This window comes from Pinus tabuliformis, chromosome 5_1 (genome assembly GCF_031772625.1).
Source record: "Pinus tabuliformis cultivar Carrire ecotype Pingquan chromosome 5_1, CPIR1, whole genome shotgun sequence".
NCBI classification, from domain to species: domain Eukaryota; kingdom Viridiplantae; phylum Streptophyta; class Pinopsida; order Pinales; family Pinaceae; genus Pinus; species Pinus tabuliformis.
This window is the reverse complement of record NC_142305.1, coordinates 869780854-869803565: the sequence shown is the minus strand read 5'-3', so window position 1 is coordinate 869803565 and position 22712 is coordinate 869780854.

Here is a 22712-nt window from a genome sequence, read left to right as displayed (position 1 = left end):
AATTATGAATCTAGTGCATCAACATCATTTTTGTACACAGACATATGAAATCTCAGATCTAGTTATCTTCTGATATATATCTTTTGCTATGAAATGTAAATGTAAAATACTGCTCCAACAGTATGTCAAGATCTTCAAGCTTGGCATTATAGGCAAATTAGGAATTTATGAAGTAAACTTAGCAGCTGGAAAAAATGATATAAGGATTTTGTTCTCATATCCTTCCTTGATCTCTTCAACAATTTTGTAATTGGAAGCGCAACTTCCCTTTTTATTTTGGAATGAAAATCAAAATACCTGACTTTGTTTATATATATATATATATCAAAATGAAGCCCAACAAAGGAAAATGGTGAATTAGTTAGAGTGGAATGTTGGAAGATGTACGTGAAGGAGGGAGGGGTCCATGTGGAGGGTGGGCCCCTCTCCACTATGGTTTGTAACTTGCATTATATACAAGGCCTCATATTAAATATGTGCATGCCCCCTCTATGTTTTAATATGAGTAATGCCCTTTGAGCCCCTCCCACTTGACATCATCTTGGGTCTAATCAACATTGGGTGGTATTAAAAAAAAAACTAAATTGCAAAGCCTTCGCGGTGAACGAACCGAGATGATGTCATAATTTTTTTTTTTTTTTTATGTTTACAATAAAGTTTTTAATATCTATTTTTTATTATATGGTTTTAATGTATACAAAGAGCTCGGTTGTGGTGGTTCTGTTAGGTTCCTATACCAATAGGTGTCATTTCTCATGATTGACTATGGAAGTGCCAAATATGATCATCCTTTCCATGCAGCAAAGGTTCCATACTTTGTAAACAAATAAAGAAAATTAAAAAATGTAAAGAGGGTATGCCCTAAAAGAAAAATCAAAGGGCAAGAAGAATGAATTGGTCAACAAAAGATAAAGAAAATGAACCCCAAAGGAAGACCGGGAAAGTGGCCAGTCAAAATGCCACTACTGTCCTATTTGTGAAAAACAAGTTCACAATGTGCAAACACTGTTTCTTATCACACTTGATGGATGGCCCAACAGCTCAATCTGGGCCAGTCCATATTTAAATTTCTTGTTGTAGAATAGAGAATGAAGGTCTGTCCAAACAGTTCAAGCTTGGCAGATCACTAGATAGATAGAGAAATAAAGGGTCCAACTGCTTAATCTGAGCCCTTGGAAGAAATAAGGATAGATTTAGATAGGATGGCAGCCAAAAAAAAAGAGGAAAATCAGGGTTTGCTAGTTCAGGTGCACCCAATCAAAATGAAGAAAAAATGTTAGGAATTGTAGAATGGGTAAGTAGATTGAAGTTGCAAAAACAGGTCTATCACCAGCGTCATCTTTTTGAATATGATCTATTTCATGGATATCTCAAGTGCCATGGTAAAGGTGTGATGACAGATTAGATGTTGCATGTCTAACTCCCCCTCTCTCCCCTCACAATAATCATTCACTAACATCCCTCAAAGAGATTTGGATCTGCTCAAACTCTTAACTTCACTCCATTTCCATAAAAACTTAAGTGAAACTTCAGGTTTAATTAAAGGCTCAAGGCCACATTTCTTGTGTAAAGTTTTATTTCTCCCCACACCCCCAAGTCTAGGTGATTCAATTTCATGCACCTAGCACTTCCCCTCATATTCATATTAACATGTTAACTCTATTATATAGCTCCCACTTATATTTCCCCTCTCCTATTATACATAAAAAATACATAAAAAAACCCAAAAACATTATAAATATCCCGCCCTGGCCTAATATGGCTATGTTTTAATTTTCTCGGGAGTCATTGGTCCACCTAGGGCCAATAACAACCCACCACGTGTTCCGCTGGGATTTGTTTGACCTTTGGTTAAACAAATAACCATAGTCGCCACGCAATAACACTGGGATCTAATTAACATTCAGTTAATTAAATAACCATATCCGCATACCCTGATAACCAAGGTTTTTTAACCCCCGCTATGCATTTAAAAAATTAAAAGGTTGGTGGGCTCCCGCACCATAATCGCCTGCCACCTTGCTTTCCCGTCAACCATTGGATCGCGCCCTCCAGATCCAATGGCTCACGTCGATATCAGAGCCGCTCCCACGTCTGTTCGTTAGCTCCCGATGGAAAGCAGTTTTCCCGCCATACCCTAGGATGCATGTCACTCTTATATTGCATCGGGCCCGTTCTGACGCAAACCGTCCCCGTACAAAAAGCGGTCCGATGGAAACCACAAACCACCTCCTGTTCCCACTGCTCACGTCATTCACCACGTCTGCACCCACGCCAGCGCCCTCGTTACTGTTTCGTCCGCCGTGTCTGCCATGTCATCCGTTCATGTCAGCGACCACGTCATCCGCCACGTCACATTTCGTACCCCGCTACACGAAAAATTTGCGTCATGCTGATGTCATCACAAAAAGCGCCAAAAAGCCCAAAAAAACCCAAAAATTTGTTAAAAAGTCACGAAAGTGATAGTTTGTTTATTTCTTTGTGTTCATTTACGACGACTGTGCATGCAAAACACGACCAATTCACCACCCTAGCTCCAGTCCACCACCTTGAGGAGTTCAGTCCACAAACTCGGCCCCTCACCTTGCTCCTCAACCCGCATTTAGCACCTGGCACCCATAGAACAGGTATTTACCAAAAAACTCACTGATAAGCCCTATTCTTTCGATTGTCTCTACTAAAATCGCCCGAATAGTTAGAATTCCAGTTGAATTACGCTGTGGTCTGTGCATCTTTATATTGCAAATCACTCTGTTTGCCCATTTTTCAAAGAAGTCTTGTGAATTCTTCTCCTCTGCAAATTAACCATTAAAATGGAAACTCAAACCCATTTCCGCTTGTAAATCACCGAAATAACCCAAATACTGAGCGAATTCTGCCCAAAGACACCTGTAAAAGGAGCGCCCTTTCCCCTGCTTTTTTCCAGCTTTCCAATCAAATTCTGCAAACTCTATTTTTACTGTGAATTTCACCCAAAGCAACAATTTCTATAAACATAACTCAGTCTGTGATTTCCTAAGGAAAACCAAAGCCAGTGTTCTATTGTCTGTTGCTCCAAAAGCTCTAACTTCAAGTTAAAATGTCACTTAACAAACTGAAAATGGAGGCTCCAGTGGCCCTGAATATCACACCCTTGAATGCACCACATAGGGAGTTGGAGTGGCTACCTCTTGCTAATAGAGATTTCCAGATTGATGACATGGAGGGTGATAAACCTCACCTTCAGGCTTTTTTTGAAATAAGGAATAGCTACAAGAATAAAGCTGACATATTTAGAATCTGGGAGTCTAATATGCCTATATACTACCTGTCTTCAGTGAATGTCTTCCCTGACCTCATCCATCAATGTTGTACTAATTATGAGCCTTCTCAAAGGGCAGTGATGGACCCTTCTGGAAATGTCTTCTTTCATATTACCCCTCAGTCTATAAATGAGATGTTGCACTTCAAGCCAACTCAGCCTTTGGTCCCTCTCTCCATGAAACATTTACTAGATCAAGCCTCCAAGTTGTCCTCTGCAGAAGTTGACCAAATTGCCAAGATGTTCATTCCACCATATTGCTACTCCAGATACACACTTCCCTATCACCATGCCTGGTTTGATGAGCCTGGAAAAATGGTCATAGACATGATTTCCTACATCCTGGGATTCAGAACAAGTGAAATTGTGGATGGGACTGTCTTAGCTTTGATGTCCATGTTTGCTCCAGGACAGCCCCCTGCTGTCAAGTATGATTATGCTACCTTCATAGCTAAAAAAATTCACGAGAAATTCATGAATTTAGACAGAGAGAGAGTGTTCAGGTACACTTCATATATATATCATTTTCTACTGTACTATCAACCTGATAGTTTCCCAGTTTCCCTCAAAAAATTGGATGCTAAGGGGGAGCGAAGGTTTGTAATATTTTGGTCCTCAGTGTTCCATCAAGTTCATAGCTCCCCATATAAATATTGTGAGTTTATTGACCTTTTCATATATCCAGCCACTTGTTTGTTGTCAACAACTCCTCCTGCCAGGCTTTCTGCTGAAGTGCAGAAAATCCTACATCTCTCAAAGGAATACAGTATTGGTGACTGGTATTTTTACCAAAACCACACAGTGATCAGGATTTATGGCTGTGAATTAGCCCCCTATAGACTGCCAAAATATGTCCCTATGAGACTCTTTGCCCTGGAATACTACCAGCAATTCAATAGTTCAGATTTGACCCATTTCTATGGTGCTAGGAAAAAAGCACAGCTCAAGATAAGGCATCAATTGGGCCCTTTTATCTTCAATAAAAGGGAAGAAGCATGGAAGGAAGCTGACAATATTCTGAGAGAGAAACTTAAGTTGAAACAAAGTTTTCATTGGTCACCATATGACCCTGAACATTTCATAATTTTTAGGAGAGTAAAAAACAAGCTTACAGGATATGTGCACCACAAAATCCCTGAGATTGAACAATATGCTAATCAATAGGAATGGATAGAAGGCACACTAGTTGAGGAACTTACTGAAGAGGAGAGATTAGAAAAAGAAATGAAAGAGTTTGAAAAAACACTTGACCTGGACTCTTTTGGACAGGTGCCTTTCACATTGCCTCAACACCTTGGAGCGGGCACATCATCTGCCACAACTTCACAACAGCCTGCCCAAGAGAGTACTCCTTCTGCAGGGACATCCAAAGGCAAGGAAGTGCAGCATTCAGAGTAGCAGGAGACAATGGCAGACCGGCCAGATACAGCAAAAGAGCAAAGTCAAGGGCAAGCCCCTTCAACACAAGCAAAGGTAACTGAAATCCCTGTGTTACAAACTCCTCTCAATGAGGAAAGAGCCAAGAAAAGGGACAGGCAGGAAGAGACACCCACAGGGGCATCCACAGAATAGCAAGGGGAGAAGAGGAAAAGGTTAAACCCTTACTCTGAGGAAGAATTGATAGAGGAGACAGCAGGCAACTTAAGGGGTGAGGAAACAACCGAACAGCGGATTCCCCCAAGTATGGAAACATCAACTAGCTCCTTTCAGCAAGAGCAAGAGAGGCAACATGGTGTGGAGGTTACATCCACCAGGAAACAGAGCAAGCAAGGCTCTGGCATCAAGAATGAAATCAAGGCCAGAAATGAGCCAGTAAGGTTCCAGCTCTATAATAAAATGCTAAGAATGGCTCCCACCAATCAACAAAGGCTAATGGCAGCCTATGATATCCAAGAAGGGAAAATGACCCTTAGTCACTTCAGGCCTACAATACAACAGCGCCAGTCAGCTATTGATTATACCAGAACCAATCTGGAAGTCCTTTCTAAAGACATCCACCCAATGGACCAGATTGAACTACATAAGAAAACCGGAGAAATGGTGTACTCCACCTTGGAAAATAAAGCAATACTGGCCCACAAATTGCAAAATTCACTTCATAATACTTCTGCCCAATTGGAATTGGAGAAAGCCTCCTCATTAGCCAAGGAAAATAGAATTAAATATTTGGAGGAGATTATCATGGAACTGGGACATGATCCCAAGGATCCCAAGGGCATACAGGCCTTGATAAAAAAGAAAGAGGAAGACATAGCAGCCCTCAGAAAACAACTCAGGCTGCAAATTACAATACACCCTCAGACCACAGAAGTTTCACAACAGAAAGAAGAGGAGGATGTGGTAAGTTTGCTACTGAAGATGAATGAAAGGCTAGCAGAAACAAAGAAAGCCTTGGAGGCAGCGCTGCATGGAAAACAGGGAGAGTTGGCCTCTCAGTCAGCTCAAACAGCTCCAATTCTTACAGTTGCTCCTCCTAAAGTCACCACAGCAATCCCTCCTACTAATCTGGCATCAACAGTAGGTACCTCAGCTTCAACAACAACTACAGCAGTAGCAGGACAAGATGCCAACCTGATCATGGAAGATATGATGAAAGAAATAAAGGCTTTGGAACTCCAAATGGCAGAATTAAAGGAAGCCAAAGAAAAACTAGCCAAGATTGAGGTAAATTATGACAAATCAAAAATGACTGTGGCTGAGAAGACAAGAGAAGTAAAGGCCCTGGAAAATAAGATAAAAGCCTTGGAGAAGGACCTTACTCTCCACAAAACTCTAGTAGAAATCAAAACAATTTTGTGGACTAAAATTGACCAATCCATCACTGATCAATGGACATCAATCCAGACTATTCATGACCAGATTGAATTGATAGGGATAGCTCAATTTGAGACTCAAAAGGCCAGAGCATTATTGGTAAACAAGCCCGAACAGGCCAACCAGCTGATCCATTTTTTGAATACTCATACTAGAGAACAGTTAGCAGCTCTAGATATCAGGAACAGAACAGACACAATTTTGTTAGTAAAAAAGGTGCTAACCATGAGGAATTTTGTGTAGACTTTAGAAAGAAAGTGCTAAGAAATGCAAACAGAAATAAATACCTTCAGACAAAAGTTTGCAGTATTGCAGAGCAAGGGGTTACCCAGCTTATTGATCAGCAATGGAAGACTGTTGACACATGAACAGTATGCTCGCAGGGTAAATACCTATGTTACCAATCAAATCACAGCATCATCAAGCAGCTCAGAAGAGATAGTACCTCCCTCTGGATAGAGCTTATATGACAAATTAGAAAATTTGTTCTATATTGAACATGAGATAAATCATCTTTTTGAAGTCCAACCCAATTACTACACATATACTGAAGCTAATGAAACATTAATTAAACTACAAAGACACCAGTTGCCAACAGATCAATGGTGGGAGGGCATGCTTGAGGTTTTACCAAGGTAATTTTCATTCTCTCCTTTGATCAGCTACACATTAGCAAATTCAAATACAAGAGCCACCTATCAGAAAATCAAATTGACAAAGGAGGGAATTCACACTAAAAAGCGTTAAGGCAAACTCAGGCACAAGTGGCAAGTGACAGCACATCAGGAATGCAAATCAAAGAAGCAGCTATCAGTCGACTAGTTGAGCTGAAAAGTCAACAATATCGGAACACCTAAGGCGGCCAGTGCAACATAGTTACTCCTTCATTCGTTCTGCGCGGTTCTCCATATCAGTTATGGCCTTTTCCAAAGTAGATGGATGAATTTATTACTTGATATTTTTTCCTACGGGATATTTTGTAAACTCTTTTATAAATACCTCCTCAAGATATGTATTATTGTTGGCTGGTGAATATCATTCTGGACCTGCGTTGTATGTTTTGAGAACTCTTATGAACTAAAGATTGCTGGAATGCTTTGCTGGTTAGGAATCAATGGGAGAAGGATATATTGCAGAATTCTCGTGTTAATACATGGATCAATAAGTCTTCTTTACTCTTGTGTTATTGTATTTGTGTTTTATTTACCATCTAAATATCATGCTCTAAGTTACAAGAAAAAAGGATAACCCAGAATTTACTTCGTTGTACTCTGTGTTCAATTCCTGTAATTTTTTATGTTTTCTACAGGACTAGCATAGGCAAGAATTCTTGACTGCTCTTGTCTCCCTGGTTCTTTCACTCTAAATATCATCAAGGAATTCTTAACTGCTCCCTGATAATGTTATACAATTTTCCTCTATTAGCATAATGAAAGATTCTTGATTGCCTTTCATTCCCTGACTTCATTTCATCTTATTCCAGCTTGAAAATTGTTCCGTGTTTAATTATCTTGCTCTATAGTTTTCCTATTGCCAAAGAAACCATACCCAGAGGTTTATTTCCATTAGACTCCATCAACCCAATGGTCTGAACTTCTCTCAAATTACAGCCCTGCTCTACTGAATTTCATCTTCCAAACACCAAACAAAACTTGTGCTTCATAACTAGCCTAACATATAACAAAACAAATCTAGATCATAAAGAGAGAGCCCTCTCTGGTTGCAGATTGGCTAGAATCTGCAGCTAAAAGACTGGTTAGTGGTTACCTCGATCGTATTCCCTTCTGGATGCAGGGAACAACCTGAGTGATAACAGGTTCTTCAATAAATATTGAATTATTAATAATATATTGAATTAATATAAATTATTTAAATATTTAAAAACAATATTTACTAATAAATCAAGTTGATTGACGTAATTAAATAAAAATTATTAATTAAATGATTGTATTTACATATTTAAATTTATAAAATAAAATTAAAATACATTTTTTTCATATTTTAAGGCCGGGGGTAAAATTTGACTAAAGATATTTTCCAAACTGTAAGTCAGAAAGACGCAAAAATGAATTGTTTGAAATTTGGAGATAAAACTCACGCAGTGGAGCAACTAAAATCCAAATCCAATAAAAACAAGAATTCCAAAAAATTAAAGCATTAAACAAGTGATTTGACCAAAATTTACATGGAGGGTCCCCATAATAAATTTGAAAAACTATGGGGGTGTTGTGGCCACAACAATTGGTGACATGCGATAACAAAGCAATTATCTTTGGTTAAGATAATAGGACTAAATTTACTAAAACAACAAAAACAAAAAATCTCTCATATTGCACCATTTCAAAGGGTCCCACATAAGATTAATCAAGGTAGATAAACCCAGAAAAATGAAAGTACTTGAATGCGCAATATAAAATAATGAATACAAATGTAAGGAATAGTTATTAATTTTAAACTTTCTCTCTGCTATTGGATAGTAAAGATAGCTATGAGGATTATAAAGATTAGTATGCATATATTAGAAATGAAATTACCTATTTTCCTTGATATCTCTTTGTTTCCAGTAGGCCTGTTGAGTATCCTAACAAAGTTATCTTCATACCATGCATGCATTGAACCATGGACGGTGAGCCTATTTAGTACCCCAACAGGTTTGCATACAATTCCCACACATAAGTCTTTTCAACTCTCTTATGTCACCATTTTGATTGGCATGTTGGGAGAATTACTTTTAACAATTGGGTGAAGAGAGTGGAGTGGTATTAGAGGCTTTCTAGTTAAATAATTAGATGTGTTAGAAGTTAAGTTTGACCTCACTAGTCTTCTCTTCATGTACCAATGTATAGGTTTTTAAATGTGGAGTATGGGAGGGATTCAAAGACAAGACTAGAGATCATTTGTTCCTTTATAAAAGTGAAATTATACAATTTGAATCATATCTCAATGTTCCCCATGATCATGGCTAATGTATAAGAAAAGTGAAAACTTAACAAAAGTGATGTCTAGATAAATGAAATTCTATTAAATAAGTAGAGTAATTATTTCCCCATGTAGACCAACTAGTATTATGTAGAAAATATTCCCTCATATAGATTTTAGAAATATTGGAAAATCCAATTTTCCAAAGAAAGTATGAAATCAACACACTTCAAAAATTGAAAATGAAGAGAGAAAATGAAAACCCAAAAGAAAAGGTAAACGAAAAGCCATGTTTGAAATAAAACTCCAATAACACCACTTATGAAGATAAGTCTCAACAAAAGTGAACATAAGAAAATTATGTGTATTTTACTTCAACTAAGATCTTGTTAAGTTGTGTCTTGCAAAGTTGTAATTGATTGGGATTTTATTGAAAGAGAGGTTTTAAAACTAGGGGGCAACTATGGATAAAATGTGAAGTTGCATCAAATGTCTCTTGTTTAGGAGATATCTTGTTTCAAAAAAAGTCTCGAAGAATAAAGAATAATATACTTAAATGAAAACAAGGTAAAGTAAAGAGACTCCTTGATATCACTTGCTTGTCATTTAATCATCATCATGATTGTTTCTTTGAGCCATAAGGGTTGCAAAGTAAACTAAAGGATTTTTAAGCAATCTTTCCAGTAACATCAAATGTTCAATGTAGTCATTGAGGACTTGTTAAAATAGAGCTTAAATTAGAAAATATTAAAATAAAATTGAAATTAAATTAAAATGAAAAATAATAGAGGATGAAAATAAGCATATGAGATTTTCTTTGAAGGATTTCATTATGATTTACCTTAGAGATGCCAATTTCCTCCAAATTCATTTTTTAAGAAGAAACTTCCCTTTATGATTTAAATCAAATAGCAAAAAGAAGTTGCAACTCAATCAAAGTTCATATGCCTATAATCATTGAGTTTATTGAATCTAAACTAGAGAAAGCATTAAGCAAGAAAATAATAGCTCATGTTTAAGGAATCAGAAATAAGTAAAAATCATCAGAGACAAGAATGAAAACAGTGAAAATCTCCCAAAACTTACTTAACTTTGTATTACAACTGAGTTTATTCTCTTTGCCTCCTATAATTTTGTATCAGCCCTATAGTTTTCTTAAAATCTCATGGAATCAAACCAAATTCCTAACATGTGCATATTCTGGGTGTAATTACCAATTTTCCATGTTAATATGACAATTTCTCGGGCATGACAGATGATGCAATTTGATTTGAACAAGCAGTGCGTGGGTGGTCTTCGTGGACAATTACATCATCTTAAGAGCCAAATCCCAAAAAAATAAAGGATGCGCACTAAATGAAGAACTAGGATGAATAGATCTGGGACATGAATCAACATAAATGCCACATGGAGAGGCTGAGTCATCCCGAGAATGGGATCCCGAAAACAATAGCAGGAATGTGTATTGAGAAGATTACTAGGTTGAATGAGCTATGGGATGATATGGAAGTAAGGGAAAGATTTAATGCCCAATCATAAAATCAAAGGAAGGAGTGCATGTGGGGCCTACAAGAGGCTTGTGATGTTGAGTTATCTCGACGGTCCATCCTCAATTTTTTTGAATGAACAAGCGCAAGTAATCTCTGGGGAAGGAGGGTCGAGATGATGTGGAAATGAGATGGCTTAAAGAGTGTGAAAGGTGAGTTTAGATGAAAGCCACATGAATGTTGAGGAACCCAGATATTCCATAGTCTATGCTTATGTAACCCTAAAAGGTGATCACCAGGGGGATGGAAAGGAGAAGTTTATGAAAGCTACAGGGAAGAACCTCCGGCCTATGTGGCAGCATAAGGAAATGATAATAGGTGGGTTGGATGACTTGTAATAAATGCAAGGAAGATAGTGAAGGAAGGGGACATGCTTATCCAAATCATCCCAAAAGGACGAAATCTTAGAAGAACAAAGAGTGGGCTCCAACGAATAGTTGAGGTGACAAGGCTCTAGGATGGCGTGGAAAGTGAGAAATAAATGCCCAATGAAAACAAAGAAAGAGGGGCCCTTGTGCATATGACATGCAGACTAGATGATTGTTTCGGCGTTGATTTATCCTAGGGTTTATAAAAAGGGCACAACCAAAAGAGAAAATATGGATGAACAACGTGGTAAAAAGATTTGATTCAACATGGCCTCAGCAAATGTAAAATTTTAGAAAGTGTCGAGGTATGGCTATGGGCAAGAGTTATTTCTACAATTTCTACAAAAATCTTTGTGGTTTTCCTTTTCCTTCAAGAACCTTTCTTTGATTAAGCATTTAAAACTTTAGAATCTAAAGGCCCACAACATAACAAAACAATAAGGAGCCATGCATCTTGTTATAGTTTCATCAATAAAAGAAGCAAAATATGATCATGAATCATCTTGAAAATTTGTTAAGGAAATGAAATATAAAGCAAAGCACCTGCGCATCTTGTTTAAAATTCAAAATTATGATGAATGAATGTGTACTTATCTAAACATGTTCATGGGCAAATTTTTGGAATAGCTTTGAATCACCGAAAAATCAAAAGACTTGTTGCTCACTTATTCTTCTACTTTCACTATTAAAAGAAAAAGAAAAGAAAAGAAATCTAAATTTAAACTAATCTTACTCTTAATCCTAATCTAACATGGTAGATTAAACTAAGTAAAATCATATTTCCAGTGAAACCATTCCATTGGCTCAAGCCCTAAAAGAAAATGCACATCATAAATTAGTAATATCAATGAAATTATTACTAAAGTATTAAAAGAAATGTTAATCCTAATATGTACATTTGCCTCTAATAAATTCAACAAAAACAATTTATTTACAAAATTCCTCCCTCGAAAATTCTCCAACCATGTGCCTACGGGATCATAAAAATCAGGATGGATATATGCTAATTATTGAAAGAAATTCAAATGAGAAAAAGATAAAAGGGCACGTTCAAATAATGTATCTTTAAATGTTGATTCTTGTGAAAAGGTGTTAGTAGTTTGTACAAAAGAAAGAGCATTAGCATAAATCTTCTTTGAAATGGATCAAAGAAATGCGGATGGAAATATAATGAATATTTCTTATATATATATATATATATATATATATATATATATATATATATATAGTAAGAGTTTTAGCCATATTGTAATAATGCACTCTGAAGTGTTGGAGCTCGTGAAAAAATTGTTTGAAAAGAACACATGAGTTGGTATGAGATGAACATCAAATAAGATAAAGGATTAGAAACTCTTGATTCTCATGATTGAGGCCTTGTAATTCATGGTTTCTCATTAGCACACTTGATGTGTGTTCAATGCTTGAGTGCTGAAAGTGACAACATAACATCTCTAAAAATTGGGAAATAAAATTTGAATGAAAGTCAAAATCAAAACATGATAAATAAAGAAAAATGAATCATTATTTACACTCATGTTACAAATAATAGTACAAGATAGTTGGGATTTAGTTTAAAAATTATTTTCACAAGTAGTGGCTGAAATTATATTGTTAAGACCAGAACTAGCTGCTACTTGTGTAAGTGGGATTGATTGAGGATTATTATTAAAAATGGAAACTTGAATGGTCACAAAATCATGAATAGGAATTATTTTCTCTTCTTGAAAATTTTAGACATTATGACTTTTTGAAGGTTCAAGATGACGATCTTTTGCAGTGATGTTTGCAAAATAAGATTTCTCAACTTACAATATGGATTGGCTTTGAACATGAGGATTTAATGATGGGAAAAATAAATCAATATCCTCTATGTCTAAATAGTCATCATAAATGAATTTACGATTCCCATTAGCATTCTCTTCCTTTTCACAAGATACACTAGAACAAGAAGAATGATTAAATACTTTTTCAGCATTGTTATAAGAACTCTCATTAAATGACTCCTCATTCTGATCATAACTAATTGATAATTTATTATTTGTTGAATATATAGCAGCCCATTTGTTTTCTAGAACATCATTGGTGCAATGAGGTATTATTGAATTGTTAACAAATGGATTATTATCATTAAAAAGATTAGGATAGAGGTATAAATAACTAGTTGAAGATAAGAACTTCAAAATTTCTTTGCTTGGAGATTCTTTCTCGTTTTCCATAATGCAAATTTCATATTTTTTATCATTTATTTGGTTGACTAGACTTTCTTGAAAATAAATCCTTGGTCACCCCGTACTTTGTGACTGATGATTAATTTCATGGATAAAAAATTCAAAATCATTTTCCGCAAAAACCTCATCATTTTCGGTTTGCAATTTTGCTTGCTAATTTTCTTGCTACTTACTGCTTGTTAAATTTAATTCTTGTTTATTTTCATCTTCAACAGAAGTAGCATGATTTGGAACAACTGAGCTATTTTGATTAAAAGCAGTTGATTTATTAATAAGAACACTTTCAAGATCAACGTTACTTATTTCAGCAACATTTATTTCCTCCTGAAATGGTTCATTAACAACCTTTGCATTTTTTTAAACAAATTATCATTACCATTTTGAGAAATTGATTCTTCAACAATAGTGAATATTTTTAAATCATATCTTATTGTTATTCACAATTGTTAGAAATATAAGGAAGATAGGCTAAATGTTTAAACCATCCTATTAACTGAAATTGAGGAGGAAAATCTTTAGATTGAAACTGTAAACAAATTAATTTAAATCTAATAAGAAAATTATCCAAAGACTCACCTTCAAATCTATGAAGTGCTTCAAGTTGATTACAAACCTTTTCATAATTGTAATCCTGAAAAGAATGAAGGAAAATTCTCGTAAACTCATCCTGACTATTTACTGAGGTAACTTATAATGATCGACACGAGTCTTTGGCTTGTCTTGTAAAAGTAAGAGTAGATATTTTGCAAATAATACTTTCCTCAATATCATAAACATTACAATTTAAAATAAATTGAAGAAATGATCAAAAGTAGAAAATTTTCCCTCACCATCAAGCTTCATTTTTGACAAGTGTTTTACTACCTTTAGTGGAGTAGTGGCAGGTGCATCTCCAAAAAATAAACTCCAAATAGGTAGTTTAGAAGTAACCATTGTAATTGTATAAAACTTTAAAATCAACACTCAAAAAGGACAACTTGTATTTGGTCGTCCTTCTAGCACAAAAAATGTTGATGGTAAAAAATGACCAAAATCAATAATGGAGAGATCACCCAGTCAGGGCCCCAAATTGAGCTCCTATCTGTTTGGAATGGAAATTATGATTGGTTCAAATGGGTCCAGTTACCCCCTCACTCTTGTGGCTAACTTCTGATGTATCTAATTATTCATTAACAAGAAGAATATTGGATTTACCTTCTTGTAGAGCTCTTGTAAGAAAGCAACCCTTAAGCTTAAACAAGGGCTCAGTCAAACCACACTAGAGTTTTCTCTTGTGTAAGGAGACTTCTAAAAATTATTCCTAAATGAAAATGAAAATTAATCTAGGATGCAAGCAGTAAAAAGGGAATCTAATCTATCTTATCTTGATTAGGACAAAATATAGATCTCACCCAAATCAAGAGCAAAGTCATTAAAAAAAGAATGGGGACTTAACATGTTTTTTATGATGAATATTAGGTTGTTGAAATAGCTCTAATAGTTGATATTGTAAGTACACAACATGTTATGTTTGTAGATTTAAAACAATGAAATTTGAACCATTAAAATTTGGAAAAAGTTCATGTAATTTCAATGGTAATTAAATAATTTATAATTGCAATTTTTCGAGTAAATACTTACTCAGAATTTTGTTTTTAATGAAAGCACAAGTTGGGAAATTGATAAACAATAAGTCTATGTGATCATTGATCTAGATATCTAATTCAATGAACTAAAGTTCTCACATTAATGTAAGTGTAAATATGGAACAATTAGCATGGATCTGCCATTAAAAGAATAAGATTTGCATTTACAAATAAGAGTATTTGAATACAATTAAAACCTAAAACATTTTCTTTATTTTACAATGAATCTCCTCAAGAATCTTCTCAAAACTTTGAACTCTGTCACTGAAGGAAAGAGCTGCAATAGTGCAAGATCTGCTCCAAACACAGAGATTAGATCTTGAAAAGTAAACACCCAACACTCAAACATGAGTGTACTCTCCACCTACAGCAAAAATACCTCACAAAAGTGCAAAGGGTCTCTAATTTGCATCCAAGAGGAACCCATTCTCCTTCTCCAAAATTCCTATTTATAATTTACAAATACAAATTGCCAAAAAGGAAAGTTGTTGAAATCATATTTGCTCATTTAATTTTCAGCTAGAAGATTCTTCCCTTACAAACTAATCAAAATTAATCACAATTGAAATTGAAATCAGTGAAAATTGTACATCAAATTGAAAATACCAAATTGTGAAAATAAATTTACAAACTAATATTTAATTAAATAAAAGAGCTTTGGGCTTCTCATTACTATCTATTAAAAAAAATTGGCACAAGAAGACAATATTTGAATGAATTTTCAACAGCCCAAAAAAATTTTGCTCATGAAATTCCAAAAACACAACTTAGAAAATTGATTTCTTGTTGCAAATTTGAAGATGTAGTTTCTTTTGAAATTTTTGCATATTTAATGACTAAATTTGGTCATGAAACTACTCCAAAAAATTATCCATGCTTTTATCTTTCTAATGAGTCATCCTGGGCCTCGTTTGGCTTAGTAAATCTCAAAATATCAGCCTCCAAAATTTGGATTCCAAAACCTAAATATTTACAAAAAATACATAGCATTGATAAAAAAATTCTAAACAATTTATTATAAATTATGTTTTATTAACTTTTAAAAATTTTAAAAATCTAAAAAAACAAAAATAAAAATTAATAAAGTCTAATATATATAGTCAAACAAAGGAAAATGGTGAATTAGTTTGTGAAATGGTGAAGGGCGTAGCTGAAGGAAGGAGAGGGGGCCACGTGGAGGGTGGAGCTCCCTCTCCACTATGGCTTATAACTTCCATTAACTTCCATTAGATATTTTTAAAAATGCATATGCCCCCTCTATGTTTTATAAGGTGAGTAAATTCCCTTCAAGCTCTTCCCACTCGACGTTATTTGGGGCCTAATGAGCCTCGGGTGGTATAAAAAAACCTAAATTGCAAAGTCTCTGGGGTTGAAAGAACCAGGATTATATATATATATATATATGTTTACAATAAAGTTTTTAATATATATTTATTATATGGTTTTAATATATGATGATAATGGTGGTTAACGTCGACTTAAATCAAATTTTGGATATATAAAGAGTTTAGCTGTAGTGGTTTTTAAATAAATACTAAATTAATTAATTAAATTAATAAAAAATAATTAAATAATAAAAAATAATTGTTATTAAGTAATTTAAATACATAAAAATAATTAATTAAATGATTATATTTACATATTTAACTTAACTAAATATATAAAATAAAAGTAAAATACATTTTTACATATTTTAAGCCTATGCTATAAAATTTGACCAAACTTTGACTAAAGATATTTTCCAAATTGTAAGTCAAAATGACATGAAACTAGAACTGTTTGAAATCTAGTGAAAAAATGCACGTTGTGGATTAATAAAAACAAAAATGTAAGAAAAATGAAAATCCCGCAAAATTAATAAAATTAGAACATTAAAGAAGTGATTGACAAAAATTTACATGGAGGGTCCCCATAATAAATTTGAAAAATTATTAGGGTGTTGTGGCCACAATAAAATGTCAAGGGCATTCGAGAGAAGAAATTGAGCTGGAGTAGGTTTGACAGATACTTCAGGGAAAAATACTTATCTTAAATGTATTATGATGAGAATGTTAAAGAGTTTGATGACCATAAGTTGGGGAAAATTAACATGGATTTTTACACCAACGAGTTCATAGAACTATTGAGGTTGTGCCTTACATTAATGACAAAGATCCAATGCTTCATCAATGGATTGCAACAGTCCTACCAGGATATAATAGAATTCGATGAACCAAAGATGCTAGAGGATACCATATGAAAGGGAAAATATTATTATGAACAGTCCAAGCATAGTTTTAAATTTCAAACAAAATGGAGAAAGAAAGAAAAGACCAGTTTTAGAAAGAAGGGATATAGATCCTCACGCTATAGGTAAGCCGGGAAAAGTGTTAATTTTAGTGTACCTTCGGTTTTTAAACCTTTGCGATCCATGTGTTGTTGTATTAAGGTTTCCGAATCCATCACATCTGAGAAATTTTCATTGACGTTTCAAGTCTTCTACTGAGGTTCATTATCAAGATGTAAAAAGAAAGTTCCAAAAAAAACTTTTTCACTACAAAGCAAGTTCCAAAAAACCTTTTTCACTACAAGTGGCAATAAATCGATTTAGACAATAAAGGAAGAGGTCGAGGAACCAAAGAAGAAGCCAATAAAATGTTGGGGTTATGGGGAAGAGCACTTGTTGAGAGATTTTCCAAACTAATAGCAAGATAATAGGAGGGTGTGCAATGTCCATAAGGTTACCATAGTCAACAATGTGGCCCGAAGTGTACCCTAGATTTATGCAGTTCTGGAAGACCACCAAGACTCAATGGTGGAAATAAAATATATACTTTCCAATCATATTGCATCAATTTTAATTGACCCTAGTTCTAACCACAATTATTTCACTCCACAAGTTGTGGAAGCCTACATTTTACAACAAAAGAAGCATGTTGAATCATGGTTAGCTCAGTTTGCATCAAAGTAAAAGGGAAAGTAATTGATTCCATTGAATTGTATCAGTTTGATATGAGTAACCTGCTTACCAAAGCCACTTTAAATATCTTTTCATTGGGTTGATATGACCTATTAATTGGCATGGATTGGTTGGCAACACATAGAGAAAAGTTGGATTGTTATAGCAAAAAATTGGAATGCAAGGACAATGAATGAGAACAAAGGTTGTTGCAAGTAATTATGTAGAATATTGCCTGTATGAGGTAGATTTTAGCTCTTCAACTAAATAAATATAACAGAAAGGGATGCCCCCTGGATGCAATTCAAGTGAAAAGTTCAAAAGGATGAAAAGTTGTTAATTGAATATCATCCTATATAGCAGGAATATAGTGATGTATTTCCTGAAGAGATGTTATGACGTCCACCTAAGAGGGACATTGATTTCTCAATAGAGCTCACTCCAAGAGTAGTGCCTACGTCTAGGACACCCTTAGAATGAGTGCACCTGAGTTAGTAGAGCTCTTAGGTATAGTTGAAGAAAATGTTGGATAAATGGTACAATATACCTAATGTGTCACGCTAGGGAGATTTAGCATTATTTAAGAGAAAAAGGACAACACCCTTAGGCCATGTATTGATTATAAACAATTGAACAAGAGAACCATTAAAAGCAAGTGTCTCCTACCAAAAATTGATGATTTATTTGACCAACTGAAAGGAGCCACATTGTTTTCAAAGATATATTTGAGTTTGATGTATTATCAAGTCTAGATCAAGGATGTAGATATCCATAAGCCTACATTCATGACTAGATATGTGCAATATGATTTTTTATTGGTTGCATTTGGGTCAATGAATGCACCTCATGAATAATGTTTCTAGCAAATATTTGGACAAGCTTGTGCCAGTATTTATTGATGAAATCTTAGTTTATTCAGATACCAGGGATGATTTGTAAGTTGTCATGGATATTCCAACTGACAGTTCGTCACACGGATCAGATAATATTATATTAAAAATCCAAAATTCTACACTATTACAATTTTATTAAACTTTAAGATATGGAAACTTAACATTAATTAGTGCATGCATGTGAATATAAATTATGCAGAAAAAGTTGAGAACGACAAAATAATGTCACACACAGATAAGACAAAAGATATGCTATCTCGAAAACCCTTTTGGGAGAAAAGCCCAACTAGAAGGTGACGTTGCTTTGCTCTCTTTCTTTGTCTAGAAATATGGTTACAGGTACAAAGAAGTATTTCCTGTGGCCCGTGGGCTGCTATAGTGCACATATCATCTCTGTGTTCTCTACCTCCTATCTCTCATGTCTATCTTTGCTCACCTATGGAACAAAATTCTCTCGAAATAATGGAATGCCTCTTCCTCCTAGCGGCTTGGTTATAACACAACTCGATAGCCTACTAGTGGTTAATTTTGACTACATTAACTCCTAACTAGAGTTAAAATATATACTCTTCTAGAGTATTTTACATCAAAGCATGTGGCTAGCCCCTTTTCCATGAATAATGGGGGCTGACTCGGAATCCTCCCGAATTATAGGTGTGAAAACAGGAAGGTCAAATTCTGAGTGGCATAACTTTTGCATACGGACTCCGATTGACACGCTTCTTGCGCTGTTGGAAATATCTTTGTGTGTACAATATCATGAAATGGTGCATGTTAAGAGGCAATTTTTTACTCCCAAAAAATGTCGTTTTCTCCCTCAAAATGCTCCTGGAAGGTTTCGGACCCCGTTTTTCCAAACTGGGACCCGCTAGTAAAAACGGTCTCGTGAGTTGATTCCTCCACTTTTTCCACTCCAAATGCATTGAGATGGATGAAAAAAATATAATTATCCAATCTGAATCAAATGAGGAGCACAAATAACACCTCAAGGTGGTGGTACAAGTGCTACCAAGAGGATCAACTATATGCTAAGCTTAGCAAATGTGATTTCTTCCAATTAAAAGTGCACTACTTGGGTCATGTTATCTCCAAATATGGACTAGTACTCAATCCTGAAAAGATCAATGCCATACTACAATGACCTGCACCCTAGAATGTAATAGAAGTTAGAAATTTCATGAGGTCGGAAAGGTATAACAGGAGATTCATTTAAGGATTCTTGAAGATTGGGCACCCAATTACAACATTTCAGAAGAATGGTGTCAGATTTCATTGGAACTCAAAGAACACAACAAGTTTTGAACATCTAAAGAACCACCTCATACATGCCCCTATTCTAAAAATTTCAAACTCAGATAAATATTTCCTGGTTTGTAAAGATTCATGCAAGGAAGGACATGGTGGAGTTCTCATGTAGGATGGACAGGTGAATAATTATGGGTCTAGGAAATTAAATGAACACAAGAAGAACTATATAACACATGATTTAGAGCTTGTAGCCATTGTGTACACTTTAAAAATGTGGAGACACTAGTTGGTTGGGAGAAAGTTCATATGAATTACAAATCATAGTGAGCTAAAATATTTGTTTGATTAGCCATGATTGAATGCCAAAAATGTTATATGGATGACCTTTATTAGTGAGTTTGATTTTGAAATCAAGCGCATTAGATTAGACAAAACAAATTGAGTGGTTGATGCACTCAATAAAAGAAACCAAGTGATACACATGGTAGCCATAAGTATCTATGAGACATACATCAAGGAAAGGATAAATAAGCATTATAGGAAGATGAACACTTCTAGCATGCAAGTGCCTGCTTGCAGGAAGATCCGAAGAGCCCAATGGGAGAAAATTATTAGCTAACTAAGGATGGATTATCATTGCTCAAAAGTATATTATACATATCAAACGTGATGAAATAAAGAAACTCATAATGGATGAGTTTCACAGAAGACCATATGTAGGTCACCCAGGATATAAAAAGATGATAACATCCACTACGAAATTGTATGATTCAACAGGGATGAAGAAATAAACTGTTGAATATATTTCCAAATAATAGAATGCCAACAGACTAAAGTGGAATGTAAGCAACCAACAAGATTGTTGCAGCTAATACTAATTCTAGAATGGAAGTGGGAAGTCATATCAATGGACTCCATCAATGGATTACTAAGAACACCTAAGCAACATGGTGGAAGCATGGTAGTAGTAGATAAGTTGAGCAAGACATATCACTTTATACTTGTAAATTCTACTACAAGGCAATTGATATCGCCCAGATTTTTATGAAGAAAAAATTCATATTGCAGAGCATGCCTAAGAAGATCATATATGATCAGAATGTTAATTTTACCTCTAATTTTTGGAAATATTCATCTATAGGGTTTGGAACCCAGCTAGCTTTCACACAACATATCGCCCTGAAATGATGGATAGACAGGAAGACATGCTCAAGATGTATGTCATGCACCATCACAAGAAGTGGGAAGAATTTTTGCATCTAGCGTAATTTGCATACAATTATGGCTATTAAGAATCAATAAATATGAATCCTTTTGGAGCTTTGTATGGAGAAAAGTGAAATACCCCAATTAGATGGGATAATCCAGTGGAAAAGTCACATTTTGGCCGTAAATGTTAAGGGAAATGGAACAATAAGTGATCAACATAAGGAATAAATTGGAGGCAACACAAGACCAGCAAAAGAGTTATGCAGACCAAAAAAAATGCATAAGGAATTTCGAATATGAGAGCATGTATATCTCCAAATCATGTTAAATAGAAATTCTTTAAGAGTGGAATCATGTGCTAAGTTAGCATCAAGATATTGTAGATCCCTCCAGATCTTGGACAGAATGAGAATGGGACTAGTAGCATATAGACTTTCCTTGCCTCCCAGAGTGAAGGCACATGATGTATGTCATATCTAATTGCTTAAAATATATATATACATGATTCTAATCATATTATTGATTAGACTTTGATACAAGTGAAAAAAAAGGGAGAATTATAGCCAGAACCATAATGCATAGTAGATGGGAGCAAGATCACAGCTCTAGAAACAAGTCATCGAGCATGTCAAGATTCAATGAAATCACATTAGACGAGAGGGAACTAGAGGATGAAATGAAAAGAGAATACCCATTTTTTTATGTATAAAATTTAGTCCTATAGATAGTAAACACCGAGGACAATTTTCCTTTAATGTGAGCGGAATATAACATCCCTTTTTCTCATCCCCATGTTTTGTAATGTGATTAAATGATGATAATGTTGAGAAGTGCAGCAAGAAAGTATCAATTTGACTTTGCCTTCTTCAAATTGAGAAAAATTGAATTTCCACATCAGCAGACAACTTGGAGGCAGTTAACTTGTGTAACATGGCTCTTTTCACTTAGTTAGCTCAATAAATTTGAGTTAAAGGGCTTGGAGTTTAGTTAAGCATATGTGATTGCTAAATTTTAGTAATCCAGGTCAATTATTTCCAGTTGTGTTCAGTTAAACTAGTTCTAACAATTAATGAAACTAGTGGAAGGGTGGTTGTGCAGTGGAACAACAATCTAACTCAGTGATAATCCAATTAACTGATAAATCAACTCAAAATAGCTAATGCATGCAAGGATTTCAAGTTCCTTAGCTATGGTGGATATTCCAAGAAAGTGTAACAAGTAGTTGTAAACTAGTTTGAGTGTACAGGTGTTGCATGTAGTCAAATGATCAATCCTTGGGAATTGTGCAATCAATTGGAGGAAAATTCCTAAAAAAGTGGGCCTAATTCCTCAGGATTTGCACAAGGAAATAGGGGCTCAAGTAGAGGTAGAAATTAACTAAGTTTGGGTTATAGCTTCTCAATGAGCAGAGATATAGGTTATTAACTTGCAGGTTGTGCTCAAAGCGAGCAAGCAATTGTAATGCATTCTATATTCATTTGATTAATGCAAAGAGGCTTGAGGGTTTTTTTCCCAACTGGGTTCCCCTAGAAAAATATTGTGCATGTGTGGTTCTTCTATTTTCATTTTTGTGAATTTTGTTTTAAATTGTGAATTAAAATTCAATGATCGGTAGAGTATAA